The following is an 18,766-nucleotide window of genomic DNA, read 5'->3' as shown; positions in this document are numbered from 1 at the left end:
TCCGGGATGCTTGAGCTGAGATCCCTGCATTGCAGGGGGCTGGACTGGATGACCCTCAGGGTCCCTTCCAACTTTACAATTGTACGACCACCACAAGGGCCAGTCCACAGGAGAGAGGCTTGCTTTTGTGGATAGGAGGGCTTGCTTGGCGAGGAATGGAGGCGGGAGGGCAGGGGAATCTCCCCAGAGAACGCCACTCACTGCAAAGTTCTTTCACACACTGGTGGGGAATCTGAAAGGACATATACTGGGGACTGATAGACCTTCTGAGGGATGGACACTCCTTGCAGGCCAGAGAGGAATGCTGGGGAGGCAGATTTGCCTTGGGTGCCAGAGCAGGAATCTGGGGGAGGCAGAACCCCAAAGGGAGCCCCCACTGGTGTCCCTGAGCAGCAGCAGAGAGCAGGACAGGCCCTGCAGAAACCTTTTCCCAGGCGGACGCCACGGCTGGCGCAGCTGCCTCCCTGCTCATCAATCACGCAGACAAGGGGGGCGGGGAGGCGGGCACAGAGGCTGCAGATCCCCTGGCAACAAGGCCGGCTCCCCATCCCCAGCAGGCAGCTTCCAAGCATGTCAGAAGAGCCTGCAGGATCAGGTCATCCAGCCCAGCATCCTGTTCTCACCTGAACGTTGGCCCAGTGACTTCCTATGAGAAACCAGTGAGCAAATCCTGAGCAGAAGAGCTCTCTCTCCTCCTGCAGTTTCTGGCAGCTGGGATACAGAAGGACTGCTGGTGTGATGTAGGAGGAGGTTGAAAGCAGGGGGTCTCCATTGCAGGGCCCCCCCCGTGTTCTGCAAGGCAAACCAGAGAAGGGCTGCAGTGCCCCAGGCTGCTCTGGTGTGGCACCGGAGGCTTCCCCAGGGCACACTGGCATCTCCCTTCTGCCAAGGAGCAGGGCCACTGCTGGGCTGAATGGAAGAGGGCCCTTGAGAGCCCTGGCAAGGTGCCCTGGGTGAGGAGCAGCCTCTCCGGGCTCTGGCTGGGCCAGGACAGCCAGCCCAGCTGCCCCCTGGCACCAGTGCTGGCTGGGTGGAAGGAGAGCATGGCTGCAGCAGAGTCAGGCCAACAGGGACCCATCTAGCCATAGAATCATAGCATTGTCGAGATGGAAGGGATCCCAAAGGTCATCGAGCCCACCCCTGAAGCGCAGGAATCTCCGCTAGATCATATACAACAGATGACCACCTACCTCTGCTAAAAACACCCAGCATCCAGTTCTCTCAGCGGCCAACCAGACACCTCTGGAAAACCAGGGAGCAGAATGCGAGCCCTCGCTTGCTTTTCAAGAAATGACATTCAGAAGCCCTGGGGTCTCCAGCCGTGGAGGCAGAGCCCAGCCGTCCTTGCTAGGAGCCCTCCCTGGATTGCTCCAGTCCTCTTCCAAAGCCATCTCTGCCTTCTGAGGGAGCAAGTGCCCTGGTCTGCCTCTGCGCTGCATGAAAAAGGGCTTCCTTTTAGCTGCCCTGAATCTTCCAACATTATTATTATTAAATGTAGATGATGTCCATTATGGGAAGAAGCCCCCCAGAACACAGCAGCCCCCCACCCCACTGCCTCCCTGGCAGGCACCCATCCCCCACTCCCACAGGGGCGGGTCAGGGGATGGGAGACCCCCCTTTCCTGGTGCCTTCTGGGGGCAAGCCACCACTCCAGCAAGAGCTCCTCGCTTCTGGCTGAACTCTTCCTCTTCCTCTGTGGGATAAGAAATATTTAAAACAAAACAAAACACAACGCAACCCCCGTCTGCCCTGCGTTCAGCATCGGGACTCCTCTCCACGCCTGGGGCCAGGAAGGGCCTCTTCTGGGGTGTCTGCAGCCTCTTCAAACAGGCCTTGAGGAGTTCGTGTCACGGTCCTTCAGTCAGAGCAGCTTTCCCAACGAGCAGGAGAGATGAAAGCAGCCTCCGCAAGTTGAAGGAAGCCTTTGACTTTCAATTCCGGCAGACAAAGGAGCAGAAAAAGAAAAGAGAGGTGGGGGGGTGGAGAGGAGAAGGCCAGGAGCAGCCGCCGCCCAGCAAGAGGACTCCTGAGGGTGGGGTCCTGCCTTGGGTCCTGCCCACACAAAGTGGGGAGCCATCCGTGGAGACAGAGCCAGGGGGCAGGGGGAGCTGCTTCCTTTTGACAAGGAAGAGAGATGCATTTGGGGTCCTCAGGAATTCATGGCAGCAGCGCCTGGAAGAGGGGTGGGTACGTGGGGCTGTTTGCCAAGGCTGCCTCCTCCTGCCCCACAGAGCTCCCCCTGGGAATGGGGAGGAGGAGGGCCTCTTCCTCTCCTCAGCCCTTCCCAGAAGGCTCTGCTCTGCCTTCCCACCAGTGATGCTTCCGGGTACCATTTCCTGGAAGTCTTGCCCTCAAGTTCTGCCTGCAGGCTTCTCCCCTCTGGGGCACCTGCTGGGCTGCTGTGAGGAGAAGATGCTGGGTCTGAACCAGTCTCAGGCTCTTCTGATGAGGTGGGAGAGGGGCAGCAAGGGGGACCACCAGAGCCCAGGCACAGCAAACCTCCTTCCAGTGCCACCTGGCTCCCCTGGACAGAGTTGCTCCCGTCTCCTCTGACTGCCAAGGGTATTAATTTGAGGAGGGGGTGCCTCTCATGCCCAGGAACGAGGGCAGTCCTCGCTTGGGCAGGATTTGAGTCTTAGGGGCAGCCCAGGAAGCACGGGCATCAAGTAAAACAATAGAAATACTTAACTGACCAATCATGTCGGTTCTGCCCCCCCCAACAAAAGTCCTGCCTCCCAACCAAGCCCTGCCCCCCCCACATAAATCCTGGCTACACCCATGCTAGGAAGGAGTTATATAAATTGTATGGCTCCCCCTTTCTCCTTCTGCCCTCCCTGGGACATCAAAGCTGCTCCTCCTCTTTCCTGAAAATTGGCGGGGGGGGGGGGGGCTCTCCCACATCCTTGCTTCTCCAGAATCACAGAACTATGGAGCTGGAAGGGATCCTGAGGATCATCTAGCCCAACCCCCCTTCAATGCACTAGAGCATCCCTGAGAGGTGGCCAGGATCCGACCTCTGAAGAAAACCTGCAAGGTCGCCCAGTGGGAAAATAGTCAGTCAGCGGCAGAGCAGGACGCTTTCCGGCATTAAGCCTTTTGGGGGAGGGGGCTGAAACATGGGGTAGCAGTGGGGGGGGGGCAGGGAGGAGCAGCTGCTCCCTCAAATCAATAAAATGTAATAAAAATATATAGCAAACTGAGCTTCAGACCCCCCTAACAAAGGGATTGACCCCCCGCAATTCCTGGCTACCCTCATGGACTGAAGCGCTGCGTTCCCGTCGGAGGGCGAGCGGCTCCCGCCGGGCCCGCGAAGGAGACGCAGCCCAAGAGCGCGGAAAGGAGGCTGGACGGGCTCGTTCTCCTTGTGCCCGCAGGGGGCGCTGCGACACCGGCAGTGAGCGGCCTCTCGCCTGGCCCGACCCGCTCCTGGCCCACGGCGCGGCAAGCACCGTTCACACGTGACGCAGAATCAACACTGGGCAGCCAAGCCGCGCTCCACTGCCGCCGTTCCCGCGTGACACGCGTTTACTTGCTTCGTCCTTAAAGGTACCTAACCCTGGAGAAACAGGCAGAGGTCTTGCTACTGGGCAGCTGCTCCTGCCGTTGGGGGGTCCGGAGGAGAGAGATTGGGGACAGGGGGGGCGCCAGAGGCGGCTCTCGGCCACGGCGCCCATGAAAGACTCGGTTTCCGTCCCGCCCAACACCCTCGGGCGCTTCGCCCTCGAGGAAGCGCGGGCCGATGCCCCTAAGACGAGTGGCGGGCGTGCTCTTGCGCGCGTGCAGAGCGCTCAGCCTTCCGCGCTGAAAGAGCGGAGGAGGAGGAGGAGCAGCTTGTCCGCTCGGGCAGCCTCTTTTTGCGCAGAGAGCGCGGGTTGTTTGGCGACGGGGAGGGCGCCCGCCGCGTGGGCTCGACGGGGCCCAGCGGGCAGAGCACGAAGGCGAGCAGCGCGGCGCCCCGTTGCCGCTGGAGGGAGCCAAAGAGCCGCCGTGGAAGAGCCGCCGTCGGCGCCAGAGGGCGCCAGGGAGCGGGCGCAGCCCCTCCGGTTGCCTGTGGAGGGCGGGAGGCGGGCGGGGAAGGGCCCCGGGCGGCGGAGAAGCCGGGCCGGAGCGGGGCGCAAGAGGCTCTCTCCTCCGCCTCCTGCTCGTCCTGCGGCGGCGCCAGCCCCGGCCGCCCCACCCGTCCCCGTGGCTCCGTGTCGGGTGCCGCCCCCGCCGCCCGCCGAGCTCCCTCCTCCGCGCGCCGCCGCCACCTTCGTCCCCGGCGGCGGGCGAAGCTGGCTCGTGGATCCCCGGGCCGTGCGCTCTGCGCGCTCCAGCGGCGCCGGGGCTGGGCGAGGCGAACGGAGGGCTGGCCTCGCGCCGCGCCGGCTGCAGCTCGCCTCGCGCTCCGCCCGCCGCCGCGGCGCTGAGCCGGTGCCGATGCCGCCGCCACGAGAGGAGCTGTCGCCGGAGCATCGCCCGCCGCCCAGGTAAGAGCAGCCGCCGCCGCCGCGCCGGGAGGTGGGCGCCCGCCCCGTCGGACAGCAGCGGAGGGCGTCGCCGCCGCCGAGGAGCGCAACTTTCCGCCGCCGCTCGGCAAACTTTGGCGCCGCCTCCGCCGCTCTCGTCGCCGGCGCTGCTCCCGGAGGGGACGGCCCCGGGCCCCTTGGTGGGCTGGGGGCGTCGCTGGGCCCCTGTCCCTCGGGGCGGCGCCCCCTTTCGCGAAGGGGCGAGGCCCCTGTGGAGGCAACCCTTCGCCTTGCCCGCGCACCCCTAGCCGGGCCTGCCGCCGCCAGGTAGCCTCGGGAGAAGAACCGGGCGCTCCGGTGCCAGGCCTTCGGGTGGGGCCCCCGTTAGTCTGCGGGGAGGGTCCCCCCGAAGCCTGGATTAAAAGCCCCTCTCTTTCCACTGCTGCTTCTCAGCCGGACCTACCTCGCAGGGGTGTCGCGGGGCTGGAAACGCTGCCTTCGCTCGCTCGGGAGAGAGAGGGAGCCGCGGCTTTCGAAAGCTCGCTTCTTGTTCCGACGGCAGCCACGGTTCGCTTCGCGTGCCTCCCCGTCCCGCCTCCTGTCGCCCAGCAGAGGCCCTGGCCGGAGCCCGGCTGGTTGGCTGGGGACCCTCGGCCAGACTGGGGGGACATGGGCGGAACAGGGGGGTCCGCAAGCGGGGAGGGTCCTGGCCGGCTTGCCGTGGTTTGGATGCCCCTGCGCGATCGACGGGGTCGGTTCCGCTCCCTTCCTGGGAGCGGAAAGGAGGGGGCTCTTGCCGGGAGGGGTCCCTTTGGAATTCTGGCTTGCCCCTCCCGCCTCCCATGGGGTGTTTTTGGGCCTTGGAGGGAGGAGCCCTGCCAGCCCTCCCCTGCATAACCAGGAGCCCCCCCACAAGAAGCATCCTGCCTCACCTAGGCTCTGGGACGCCTCTTCACAATTCTTTGGGGAATGAGAGGTTGGGGGGCGTCTCCTTGGGACATTTGGTTCTCTGGACGCTGTGGGGCATCTTTGGGATTCCCCCTGCTCTCCGGGGGGGGCGCACCCCGCAGTTAGGAGAAAGTCATTTTGGGAGCGAGGGTGGGGCATCTAAAGTGTGCCCAGTCAAAGGTGTGTGTGTGTGGGGGGGGCTGACTGTGGCAGGGCCCACTCTCCCTCCACGCACCACTTTGGGGGGCACTGGGCTGGACTGGTCAGCAGATGCTCCCCCCAGGAAGGGGGCCACTGAGCCATTCTCTCTGTCTGCATGTGCTGTCTCTGGGGGGCCCTTCCTCTGGCGAAGAAGAGGAGCAAGTCCTGGTCGGGGGGGGGGGGTCCTGTGGGCAGGAGGGCCAGGCAGTTCTTCACCTGAGCAAGCGTGGCCAGAGAGGGACCCCCGCCCGCCCCCGCTGGAGACTTCCAAGTCTTCTGCAGTGCGCCCAGGTAGCACCAGGACCCCTCACCTGGATTGCAGGGGATGCTTCTTGCGGTGGTCTAGGGGGGATTTACGCGGCCCCCCCCCCCCCGCACGCACGATCCCCGTCCAGGTCTGCCCTCCTCTCCCCGCTCCGTCCCCGCCTGTGGATGTTCCCAGTCCCCGCACGTGCGAATGAGAGGCAGAGACCAAGCCGTTCCATGTTTATTTTTAATCGGTTTCTGGTGAATTTGACTTTGATCTCCTGGCAAGGAGCTGCCGGGCTCTGCGGGGCTTCGGAGTCCGCTCGCTTCCCTCCATCTGCTGGACCCTCGCGAGGAGACCCTTCGGAGCGCTCCCCGGTCTCGGTAGGGGGAAAATAGCACATTTTTTGGAGGGGGGGAGGGAGGCTGCTGCTTTGGCTGACCTGCCGCTGCTCCTTCCAGAGACACCCGCCTCGCATTGAGGGGGAAGAGCCGGTTTCCTTGGCGGAGGGGGCCCCCTCACCCCCCGGAGCAGCCCGTTGCCCCACAGTTTGTGGGGCGCTGGTGTCTGTGGAGCTGGGAGTTGGTGCTGCCGGGGGCACGCCTGCTCGTGCACCGGCAGGCGCGGAAGCGGCGAGGCTGGCGCTGCTTGGGCGTGCGAGCGCGGCAGCGGGCGGCCAAGTTGGGTGCGGATCAACTCTGCGCGGCCGCGGGAACTCCGCGCTCAGCCGGGCCGCTCTCCGGCGGCGGCCCCTGGATGGGTGAGTGGCTGCCCGCCCGCCCCCCGGCCGGGCCTTGCTGGGGGCAGGAGGGCGGCGGCTCTCTCTCTGGGCGCGGGGTTTGCCTTTGTGAACGTGCCTTCTCCAGGTGTTTCCTGGAATGGCAGAAGCGGGAAGGGGAGGCTGCAGCGCCCCTCATGTAGCTCCCGTGCCCTGGGGCTGCTGGCTTTGCCCCCTTCGGCTTCCGAGGGGCGGGCAGGAGGAAGTCCTTGACTGGACCACTTCTGGCTCCCAGAGTCAGGCTCTTAATTTGAGGCAGCTGGGAAGAAAGCGGCAGATATAAATTTAATAAATAAGAAAGCCTCTTTTGGCGGGCTCTCGCATGGGGTCTGTTGCCTGCTGAGGGGCGGTGTGCGCGTGTGTGTGCTTGGGCACGTGTGTGAGAGAGTGTGTGGCTGTGTCCACGCACGTGCCTGCCCACACCCGCCAGCACCCCCCCTTGCACAGTGTTGTTGCTCTGTTCTTTGCGCTTGGGGGGGGGGGATGCGTTGCAATGATCACCAGTGTGAGCGCTGTGCTTGGCGGTAGAACAATGTGGTGATGGATCCGCGGAGCTGAAAGGAGCCTCCATCTTCAGAGGCAGTCAATCTTTGATTCTCAGATGCTGGGAACACACAGCAGTGTGTCTTTGTGCCTGCCTGGGGGCTGTGGCTCAGGGACAGAGCAGGGGCCTGGCATGTAGAAGGTGCTCCACAGCTGGAGACAGCAATGCTTCTGGAAACCGAGACTGGAAACCACGGAAGGGGGGAGCTGCTTTTGTGCTCAGGTCCATCTGGTTGGCCACTGTGAGAAGAGGATGCTGGGCTGGATGGGCCCCTGGCCGGATCCTGCAGGCTCTCCTTGTGTTCTTCTGCCTGGGTTCAATCTCTGCCCCCCCCCCCGCAGGCCTGGGAGAGACTGCTCTCTGAAACCCAGGGAGCCCTTGCTGCCAGTCTGCGTAGACGGGGGTCCATGGCCGGCCTCGCCTGAAGTCTGCTCCCTGGGCTCCTATCCTGTTGGGCCTGGGAGGCCGCTTTCCAGCCAGACAGCTCTTCCGCTCACAAGGCCCAAAGAGGCACCCAAGTGGCTCTGGCCTGCTTGGCTGTGCCGCTTGAGCAAAGGTGCCCCCCCCCCGCTGGGGCTGGGAGTGATCTCTTGTGGGGCAGGGAGACCCGCCCCTCTCCTCAGAGGGGGCTTGGGGGTGCTTCTTGTGTGGGCGCAGCCGTGCCAGACAGCTTCCCTGCTTCCTTGTTCATGCCCACCTGGGGCTTCCTCCCTCTGGGCTTCAGGCACGGGAGCGATTCAGCTGAAGGAGGCACAATTGCCAGAAGCCACATGGGGAAGGGTCCCTGGGGAGTTGAGGGAGGCAGAAGCAGTGCTGGCAAATGCCCGCTGCTCCTCGAGATGGAGGGGTGGGTTCCACCAGGGGGAGCAGGGCAGTGGGAGGGAGCAGGGCCTGCGCTTTGGTGCTGAGCCTAGAGGGTCACAGTTGCTCAGGGCCAGTTTCTGATGAGCTGGCAGAAACTCCTTTCCCTTCCCTGTGCAATTCTGTGCTTCCTCTCTCCTGGCTTCTCCTCTTCCTGACCACTGGCAGATGCTTCCCTTGCTGTTGGGTGACTTCTTGTTGCTTTACAAGTCCCCGCATGGGAAGAATTGTTCCTTGGGCAGCGCATGCTTCAGGCTCTCTGAGTGAATCGATCAGCCTGGGGGGGGGGTAAGGGGAACCGGAGCCTGCCCCCAAACTAGGAAAGCCGCGTGGGGGACCCTCTGTCTCAGAAGGCTGCTGCCCCCACCCCAGCCGAGCTGGCAAGTTGGAGGCTGTAAATGCTTCTGAATCCCAGTTGCTGGAAACTGGGGAGTGGGCTCTCACACTCGGGTCCTGCTTGAGGGTTTCCCTTTGGGCCGCTCTGGGAAGAGGACACTAGACTAGGTCCCGCTGGGTCTTCTGATGTTCTGCTCCAGCAGTGGGTTGTCCTGGGCAGATGTTCAGCCTCTCAGCCCACCTGGTCCCTGTCATTGAAGGGGGTTGGACTGGATGTCCTCTGAGGTCCCTTCCAACTCTGCAAGTCTAGGTGCTGGGGGAAATGGGGGGGTGCTGAGCTGCTCTAGAGGCTGCCAGTCTGGGCCCCGGAGGAGCGTCCTGCAGAAGGCATTGAGAAGGAGAAGCGCTTGAGGGAGGGAGAGGCTGCCTGCCCCCTCCTGCTCCGTTTGGGTCCTTGGCCCGCTGACGACCACGTTGGGCCCTTGTGGGTTATAAAGACTCTGCAGAGTTTCAGCCAAATGACAAGAGAGGATGTTGGCGCCGTGCCTGCTCCTGAATCATTCATATTGGGTGATAAATTTGAAGAATTGTTGCCGTCTTGAAGCGGGTGAGGAAGAAGCTCCAGAGCAGGAGGTCAGGGAGTGGCGAGTTCACAGGAAAGACTCGGGGTTCTTTAAGCAGGACAGGCTGGGGCTGGGCGGCTGGAGATGCTGCCCTGCTCTCCTCCATCCCCAGGAGGGGAGCAGCTGCATGTCCCCAGTGCGCAGGGGGGAAAGATCCCTGGAGAAGGCTCCAGGGGAGCTCCTGGTGAGAGCCTGGGGCTCCAGGGCGCCGAGTCTCGCACCCCACCCAGCAGGCTGGCAGGAGCCCTGGCAGTGCCCGCCTGAGCAGGGCTGGGACCAAGAGCAGCAGGGCAGGCATGAGGGGTTGGGCCGTGGTGGGTGGACTGTGGGCGGTCCTGAGAAGGAGCAGGTGGCCAGGATTTGGGGAAGGGAAATCCAGTGTGGCTGACCTGAGAATGGCTTGCGGTTCTCCCATGAATCTCAAGGAGGGTTCTGGGGGGGGGGGAGAGACCTGGCCTTCTTGGGTGGGCCATGAAACCTCTGCTTCCACAGAAAGCCGCAAACCTGTGGCTTAATGGGCACATGTTTTGCAGCTGGTTGCAGGAGCAGTGCAAGTTGCATAATGCCTTGCACAGAGACTTTGCAAGGAGTCTGTTACTCAGGCGAAAGTTGGGGCCCTAAATATGGTTGTGTAGTTGATTGACCTATGTTGAGAGGCCTGCATTGCAGGGGGTTGGGCTGGATGACCCTTGGGATCCCTTCCAGCACTAGAATTCTATGACTCCATAGAGCCACGGATGCTGAGGGCCACATTAGGAACCCAAGGGCCAGAGTTAGCTGGCGAATTGATTGGCTGCCATGCTGTGGGCCCAAAAGCCCTCCATGGAAGGGAGGGGTGCTGGAATCAGGGAGCAGGCAGGTAGAAAGGGGGGCAAGGAAGGAGAGGCAGGCTGGAGCAGGATTCAGGAGGCTGCAAGGAAGGGCGGGCCTCCCTGGGGAGAGCGTTCCACAAGGGGAGCCAGCACAGGAAAGGCCCTGTTCAGAAGCTTTGCTGCCTCCAACAGTGGAGACAGAACATACTCATCGTGTCTTTATTTTATTTTATTTTATTAATACCCCACCTTTCCCCCTGACAGGACCCAAGGTGGCTTGCAGATATAAGCAAGAACTGCTAGAAACATAGAAAAACCAATCATTCAAATACAATTAAACATTGATAGAAATAAACTATGTATAAACTATGTTTAAAAACCATTAGTAGCCATCCTCAACCCTCTCTTGTGCCTGGATCCCAGCCATCTCTGACCACCCTGGTAGCCAAGTGCCTTCACTTATTCCTGAATTGCAGGGGGATGGACTAGATGACCCATGGGGGCCCTTCAGACTCTGCGGTTCTAAGATTCTGAGTAAGTTTCATGGCAATAAGCATGATTAGGGGCAGGCGTCTGGAGAGTTGGCAAGAGAGAGCACCTGGAGTGTGTGGTGATGTTTGTAAGACAAACCCCCTCCCCGCAGCCCATTCCCTGGCTGAATGCTGCTTGCAGACCCCGCGGTCAGACCCCCAGTTGCCCTTGGCTTGCTCTCGGAGGCCTCTGCTCTGGATGAAGGCTTCGTGTTTATTTATTGCGTTTATTTCTCACCCTTTTCTCCAAGGAGCTCAGAGTGGCAGACTTCTGGCTGGGCCTGGGGCTGCGGAGGGCTCCCTTCCCCCACTGGACTCTGTGCCGTGGGGCTCAGTGGCTCTGGGGCAGAAAGGGCACTCTCTTCCAGGGGCCCCCTTTGCCCACGCAGCCTGTTCTCTGAGAGGCTCCAACACGGTGCCTGGGGGAGGCAGAGGGTGGACAGGCTCTGCATTTGGGTGCCCCCCTACCTGTCCTGTGAAGCCCCGTCGGAGCCTCACACCCTCCACGCAGCCAGGGCTGGGCTGGCTTGCCTCTGGAAGGCCCCTTTTGTGGCGGCTGTGGCATCCCTATGGCAACTGCAAGGCATGCTCAGGCAAGGAGCCAAGTCTCGCGGCTTCCTGGGCTGGGGGGGGGGGCGCTGCCAGAAGCCGCAGGTTCAGCTCATTCTTCCGCAAACAATAGACCCACTTGGTCTCTGTCTCAGGAAGAAGCAGCTTTCTGCTGGGAGTGGGGGTGGGTGTCTCTGCCTGAGTCTGTGCCCCTGGGACTTTCTGAACTAAGTGCCCATTTTGGGGAGCAAGGGGACCGCTGCCTCTTTTCAACAGGCCTGTCCCAACTATGGGGCGCCGCCACCTGATGACATCGCCGTTGCCCCAGAAGTTGTCCCTGCTGACCTCTCTCTCCATTTCCGAATCCCTCCCCATGTTCTGCTGAAAACCCAGGAAGGTGAAATTCTACAGGCCCCACCCTCTGGGCAACAGCTTCCTCTCCCTCCCACCCCAGGCCAGAATTGGGTGCCTGAGCGCCCTGGGCGTGAAATGGGGCTGGGGAGGAGATGCAGAGGCCCATCTCTTGCTGCTATTCTGGACAAGACCTTGTGGGTCTCCTCAGGGAGAGATCCACCCTCCTGGGTCCGTAAGCCTCTCGTGGCCCTGGAAGGCCAGCGCCTCTCCTGGTGAAGAGAGGGCGACTTGAGCCCAGCAGCAGCTGTCCCCGGCCTATGCAGTTGCTGCTGTGCACCCCAGGGGCTCCCCCCCCTCAGTGGCCGGGACGGGGCAGAGACTCCACCCTGACGAGGTGGTCCTGCCCTTTGCCAGCGCAGCCCAGCTGTCCTGCAGAGCTGGCGGCGGCTGTGCTCTGGCCAGGTGACCTGCAGCGCCTGCTAACAAGCTGCCCGGAGGGTCACTGGCCTGCCCCCCGCTTTCTCGCTGGCTGTCTCGCTCGCTTGGGAGCTGATGAGCCAGGGCCGGGCCAGGCTGCCGCTGCCTTGCTCTGGGTAATTAGTGCTGGACGGCAGGCAAAGTCTCTCCTCGCAGCCGAAAGTGGATCCGTCAGCAGGCAAAGCTGCCCAGGCTGGGTCTGGTCCAAGGCTGGAGACGTGCACTGCCCCCCCCCCCCCGGGAGGGGGGCAGGGAGGCGGCTGGAGCGGATGCTTTCCAGTAAGTGGCCTGCTGAGTGCTGTGCCTCTTTCCGAAGCTCTTGCCCCCAGCTCACGCCTCCCCCTCCTGGAAACTCAGGGCCCTCCTGGGCGCCTGGTGCAGCACTGAGGAATCGGGGAGGGAGAAAGGGGCCTGTTTTTCGGGGGGGGGGACATTTGGCCTTTAAGATCCCAGGAGCCTTTTTGTCACTCCTGATTCTGCAGAGGGGAAAAGGGGTTGGGGGGCAAGAGGGGATCCCGGCAGAAGCCCTTAATGAACCTTCCAAGGCAGCAAAGTCTCTCCTTCCTGCCCCATCCCTTGCCGGAAGCATCCCTGCCAGGCTGTGGGGCAGCCCACCCATTGCAGGCAAATGCCGGTCCGCAGATGCTGAGGGCTCCCAGCTTCCCTCTTCCTTCCCCCGGTGAAGCCTCCTGGCCAAAGGCTGTTTGGAGGGGGAAGGCAGACAGGAAAAGGGAGACTGCCCCCCCATTTGCTCCAAATGTTTTCTCCACTCTCTGGGGCATTGTGGTTTGGGGAGGCACATTTGCTTGCTCTCATTGTGATGCCAGTCCAAAAACCGCTGCAGGAGCCTTTGCATATTATTCCAAAGTGGGGCCTGTTTCCCCTGGGGCTGCCTTAGCTGGGTCTTCCCATATTGGAGCTTTCTGCAGAAGGAGGGTAAATGGCTGCCTTCATATTTAAGCAGTGTACAGTGGTACCTCGGTTTAAGAACAGTCCTGTTTAAGAACGATTCGGTTTACAAACTCCACAAAACCGGAAATAGTGTCCTGGCTTGCAAACTTTACCTTGGTCTAAGAATGGAAGCTGAACGGTAGAAGCGCACCGGTGGCAGGAGGCCTCATTAGGGAAGGCGCGCCTCCGTTTAGGAACGGTTTTGGTTTAAGAACGGACTTCCGGAACGGATTAAGTTCGTAAACTGAGGTACCACAGTATAAATCTGTGACCTAGCAGGAGCTGCTTTTGTGCTGGGGACGGCTGGCGGCTGCGTGGACTCCTGCTCGGAAGGGGGGTTCCTGTACAACTCAGCTGTGGGGACTCCCAACCCGGCTCACCCAGCCCAAGTGGGGTGGCTGCTGTTCTGCTTCTGCATCCCTGCTCATGTCCTTGATTTTCTTGATTCCTCCCTGTTTCAAAGTCATGAAGTTCTTCTATGAATTCCAGCCCCGTCCTCCAAAGGGGCTGCAATCCTGTCTGAATTTGCTTGGCTTGGCTTGCGGGCTCCGTAATGATCAGCCCTGGAACCAGGACACATCCCCAAGGAAATGCCTAGGCTGCTGCCTCGTGATCTAGCTAAGCTGTTAACTACCGTGGATCTAACAGTTGAGGCCTCCCTTGGCCCGCCCGCCTTTGCCGCTCTCCCACTCCGCGTGGGGTCTGAGCAGGTCAAGGCCTCCGGCTGCCCCGGTGCTCAGGGCGCTGTGGGAATGCCGGGAGAGATGGTGGAGCAGTTGTGGCTGGTGGCGTGGGGGGGTCCTCTGGCTTGGCTGGGCTGCCTGGCTCAGCTGACAGCCGCCTGCTTGCTCTCTGTGGGGCAGCTATACTGGAGGACACTACCCAGAAAAATGGGGTGCTGGTACCCCATATGACTGTGTCAGCTGGTGGCGATGGTTGGGCATGTGGCATTCTTCCGCTGCTTCTGGGGTCTTCCTTTTCCCAGCCCCCCCCCAGATATTCGAGAGAGACAGGAGACTTCTTGTGTCCTTGGGAGACCGGCCAGCCTTGGATGCTGCCTGCAGCTTGTGCCTCCTGGTGGCCCATTGCAGGAGGCGCACTTCCTGGGGGTGGGGGTGGGCTGCCTGCCTCTCTTGCCCGCCTGTCCTGCCCCCAGCAGTGGGCACCCGGAGCTCCCCTCTCTCTGGTAGAGCTGCTGCGGCTGAGAGAGCGAGAGGAGGGGGGCTCTTCTCAGGTGCCTCCCCTTCAGAGGAGGCCGGCTGCTTGGCTGCTTTGTGTGCAAAGAGTTCTGACGTTCTGCTCATCAAACAGGCTAAAGAGGGACAAGGGAGGTGAGAGCAGCCAGAGGAGGAGGAGGAGGCAGCGGCGGCAGCAGCCTCTGGAACAAAGGGAGCCACTGCGAACCAGCCAGCGAGCAGAGGCAGCAACAACCTGCGGAGTGGAATTGCAAAGAGGGGGAAAGTGTGTGAGGCAGAGGCAGGCAGGACCGTGTGGGGAGGGGGGGCTGTTGTCTGGCGTGCATGCGTGCGCACGGTGCTCAGGCGGCAAGAATCGCCTCCGTGGTGCTCTCCCTCTGCGATGCCTGGAGAGGGCGAGAAGGAAAGGCTGCACCTCTGGGGGTGGAGTGGGGGGCAGGCAGGCAGGGGAGGGGCTGGAGGCTGAGCTGCCCACCTGTCTCAGCAGACCCCTCTCTCCTGAGGATGGGGCGGCCTGGATGGGCTGTCCTTTCCTGCTGGCATTGCCCAGGGGCCTGGCTGGGGAGGGCAGTTTGCTGCTCCCTTGCCAACGCCAATCAGGTGGGCGGGTGGTGCCTGGGGTCGCACATCTCTCTTCCACAGGCTGGCACCTGCCTGGCACCCATCTTCAGCCCACCTTCCTCCTCCTCCTCCTTGCAGCCTTTCTCCCGCCTTGCACACACTTCCTGCCTCTTTGCATCTCTGCCCCCCACGCTGCTGCTGCTGCTGCTCCAACCCCCTCCCTCCCCTTCTCCCCCCACACCTCCCTTTTTGTCCCCCAGCCTGCCTTGGGTGCTCTTGCATTCAGGATTTTCCAAAGTGCCCCTCGGGTGGCCGTGACGGAGATCACAAGAGATCTTTCCTCCAAGGAGCTCAAGGGAGAGGGGAAGCACGGTTCTCCCCCTCCTCGTTTAATCCCTACAACAACCCTGTGAGGTAGGTTGATAGGCGGGGACTGGTCCCCAAGGTCACCCAGTGAGTTGCATGGCTGAGGAGGGTGGATTTGAACCCTGGTCTTCCAGGCCCTAGCTTGACTCTCTAACCACCACACCCCACTGGCTGCTGCCCCATTCCAGGTGTTGAGGGCTACCTGAGGTGCCGAGTGCCCAGGTGGTTGTGCCAGGGCTGCCTGGTGACTTGGCTGCCCCGCCCCAAGATGGAGTCCTCCTGGTGCTGGAGCAGAGCTTGGGTGGCCACCTAGCAGGGATTCCTGAGCTGAGATCCCTGCATTGCAGAGGGGTGGGCCGGATGACTGTGTGGGCCCTTTCCAACTCTGCCATTCTGTGCTTGTATGGTCTCCTTGGGAGCCAGGGAGTGAAGAAGATGCAGCAGCTGCACCAGCCCCACAGGATGGTGGCAGAGGGAAGTTGACTGGTGGCTTGCGCCAGGCAGACCAGGCCTTCCTCTGCCAGGGGCTGCCACCCAGTTTGCCTCAAAGCCCATTCTTCGGTGCAAGCTCCTCCGAGAATGGGCTGCCCTAGATTCCAGTGGGTCCTGGAGGGCATGGAGTCCAGCAAAACAGGGTTTCTCCAGCTCTTCAGTAGCCAGGAGTTGGGCTAGCGGTTGGCGTCTTCTCCAGCCTCATCTCTGCTTGGCTTGAGATGCTTTGAATCTTTAGGAAGGGGAAATGGGGGGGGGTGTTGATGGGGGGCTGTTCCAAGTGAGGGCTGATGGGGTTCAAGACGAAGGTAGGCTATGTGTCCGGGAGTCCTGTGGCTGGAAATGCCCCCCCCCCCGCTTCAGTCCTGGCACCCGCTGCCCGCTGGGCCTCTCTCCTTCCCGCTGGGCCCCAGATCTGCCCCACTGGCTGCTTTCCTGGCAGGCCGCTTTGCCCAGCCCCTCTCTGCTATTCCGGGCTGGGGAGCACCTGCTGGCTTCTCCCAGGGGAGCTGGCTAATTACCGGAGAGAGGGCTGAGGGATCGATTCCGTCTCTGCCTGGGGCTGGCTGGGGAAAAATAAATTGGATCCGGTCAGGTAAAAGCAGCTGCCCTCAGCGGGGCTGGTTCTGCCTCCTCAGTCTGCACACTCTCTCTCTGTCTCTGGGTGAGGAGCAGCAGCAGCACCCCTGGCCCTCCTGGTATGGGGCGGGGGGGGGGAGGGAGGACCCCCGCTTCTTCCCAAAGGCCACTGTGCGGCTTCCTCCATCTCTTCCTCCTCCTCCTCCTGACCAAGGGGGGCTTTCTCCTCCTCTTCCTCCTCTTCCGCCTCGGAGGCATGGCAAGGGTCCCCCGTCTCCTGCTCCGCAGACCCTTCTCCTTCTGGCTGGCATTAGCATTCCGTTAGCGGACGGGGTCCGTGCAATTAAGGGGCGGGTGCAGCCGTTCCTCCTGCCTGGAGCCTCGGGGGACGGGCCGCGCTGGGGGCCGGGAGGCGCAAGCGTTCTCTCCCGGGGACGGATGTCACAGCACAGTGGCCGCCGAAATGGAAAGCTATTAATAATGATCCTGGAACTTCACTTCCATCAGCTGTTTATTTAAAGGTGCTCTGTATTCCCAGCCACCTGATTTATGTGGGCAATAAGAGGCGTGGGGCTGGGATCACTTTTTTAAGGAAGGCTAATGGGGTGAAACCATCACACTGCGACAGCGGAGATCAAGCTGGGAAAATGAGACGGGAGACGGGTGTAAGCATTTGCCGCCGTTATCGGGGATCCGCGCGGGCGATGGAGCTGTTGCCGTTGCTGTGTGTGTGTGTGTAGGGAGAGGCCCCCTCCGCTCTGCTGCTGGCAGCATTTACGAGGGCTTTTACGCCTCTTCTGCCTCTCCTCTCCCAGCTGGATTTATTGGCCGTGAAAGGATATAAAAATTTGATTCTACTAGACAGGACGCTAAAAGCCTGTTTCTTGCATCAGGAGTGCGCAGGGCGTCTGCAGCTGCTGGGAAGGAGGAAGGTGATGTGCTGGAGAGCGGGCGGGGGAGGGGAAAGGGGGCGGGCGCTGCCACAGACCCCCCCCCTGCCCTGGTTGCCATGGGCACCTTCAGGCCACAAGGATCCGCACCCCTTGGCCCGGATCTGGCTGTCTTCAGCCTATAGCCCAAACTGCATTCACAACCCCATGAGTCTGGTGGGCCAGTCTTGCCAGGGCGGTCTGCTCAGACTGGCAGCAGCTCCAGCCCCTCAGGCCCTTGCGCCTGTTTCCCTGCCTGGCCCACAAGATTCCCTCGGGAGGTGGTGGACTCTCCTTCCTTGGAGGTTGGAGGGCTATCTGCCAGGGATGCTTTGGTTGAGATTCCTGCATCACGGGGGGTTGGCCTGGATGACCTTTGGGGGTCCCTTCCAACTCTACCATTCCATGATTTCTCTTTAAACCTGGAGTGGATGCCCAAGACTGAGCCTGCAGCCTCCACCTCTGTCCCGGAGCTCCAGCCCCTCTTGCAGGGACTTTCCATCCTTTCTAGGGACTAGCACCCGGGACCTTGCAGAAATAGTGGGCAAGTGCCCAGAGGCTGAGGCTGCTGCCCAGGGTGCCACCCAAGGCCAGCTGCTTATCCATCGAAGCCCCCAATGGCTGAGGACGACGCCATGCAGGGGGCTGGATTGCCCCACCCGCCTCAGTGTTGCGGACCCTGGCTGGCAGCGCTTGGCCTCGGGGTTTCAGCCTTGAGGGTCTTCCCCTCCATACCTGGAGACGCCATCGGGGGTTGACCTTTCTACAAGGGCCCTTTTCCCTCAAGGGCCACCTCCTCCCACCAGGGACCCTTTTACTGAAGGAGGTCGCTTTATTTTAAAGATTTATACCCTTCCTTTTGCCCCCTTCTAATAACGAAAGAAACACTTGAATTTAATTGGAAAGAGCCCCGGGGGGCTTTTCTTGAGCCCCCCCTGCCTGCGCCTGGCCGTCCTGCCGAGTCCATCCACTGCGCAGGTGTGAGATGGTTTTTAGATTACTAACCAGGTTCAGCTCTGCCTTAAAAAATCATAACAATTATCTGCTCTTTCGATCTTTTTTGTTTTAATTGGAGTTGTTGGTGCTGTTCTTTGGTGTTTTTGTCCTGACTGACGCTGGCTGCTTTGGAGTTTTCTGTGTGGAAAGGAAAATCAAGGACACCTTTTGCTTGTAGGTATAAATACGCACAGAATCCAGCGCTCTGCAGCCCCGAGATTTTTCTACGCTCAGCCTTTGTCTCAGACCTGCAAGTGATGGGTCTGTGGGTGCTTTTCTTCCAGCTGCCCATGGGACCAAAGCCCTTTGGCAGGAAAGAAATCCCCCAAGCAGGGCAGGAAGGCTGGTGCTTTGCAGGGAGTTTGTCCTCAGAGACCTCTATTCCAAGGTAGACTGCCTTTGGCCATGGAGGTTCGATGTAGCTGTGGCGACTACTCACCTTCATCCCCTGCTTGTGGGCTTCTCTCCCTGAGGCATCTGGTCGGCTCTTGCAGGAGGCAAGGCTAGATGGACCCCCCCTTGGTCTTCGTGTGGTGGTTAGAGAGATGGACCAGGGTTCAAATTCCCACTCAGCCATGAGTGACTTAGCCTAACCTACTTCACAGGGGTGTGGTGAGGATGTAATGTGGAGGAGCACAACCATACATGCCACTCTGAGGTCCTAGGAGGAAGGAAGGTGGGATATAAAAGTGGAAGTAAACAAACTGCCTTATTTTCTTCCTATATGTATTAAAATGTAAGGCTGTCGTCATGCTGCAGTTAGCGTGGCTGCCAGTAGAGGGCCACACCAATTCCAGCATGGTAATTCGGTGGCAGTCAAGCTGTTTAATGGGGAAGTGAGAGTAGGAGGTGTTTCACAGAATACTTTGGCAAACCTTAACTTTTGCAAAGCAGGTTTCCTGTTCTGCCGTCTGATGACATCCTGGTGCTTTGGACTACAGCTCCCATTAGCCCCGACTAGGACGACTGAACAAGTTCTTGCTTTTGC

The 18,766-nt window shown here is 61.0% G+C and overlaps 1 protein-coding gene across 5 annotated transcripts in view; it reads left to right on the top strand.

Moving 5' to 3' along the window:
• The first annotated feature begins 3,474 nt into the window (after positions 1-3,474).
• CDH22 (cadherin 22) overlaps positions 3,475-18,766 on the top strand; it is an 88,197-nt gene continuing 72,905 nt past the window's right edge. Inside the window, exon 1 of one of the 5 annotated variants that reach the window (XM_083618553.1) lies at positions 3,475-3,546. The gene's annotated coding sequence lies outside the window, so the exon portion shown is untranslated. Of the gene's footprint in view, positions 3,547-4,391; positions 4,470-5,854; positions 6,228-6,513; positions 6,605-16,498; positions 16,519-18,766 lie in introns of those variants that run through there. The other 4 variants (XM_083618550.1, XM_083618552.1, XM_083618551.1 and 1 more) reach the window with 4 other exon arrangements.

The sequence above is a fragment of the Podarcis filfolensis genome, assembly GCF_964270895.1.
Source record: "Podarcis filfolensis genome assembly, chromosome: 6".
In the NCBI taxonomy this organism is placed as follows: Eukaryota; Metazoa; Chordata; class Lepidosauria; order Squamata; family Lacertidae; genus Podarcis; species Podarcis filfolensis.
Note: the sequence above shows the minus strand (reverse complement) of the source record. Positions and strands in the feature narration are given on the sequence as shown.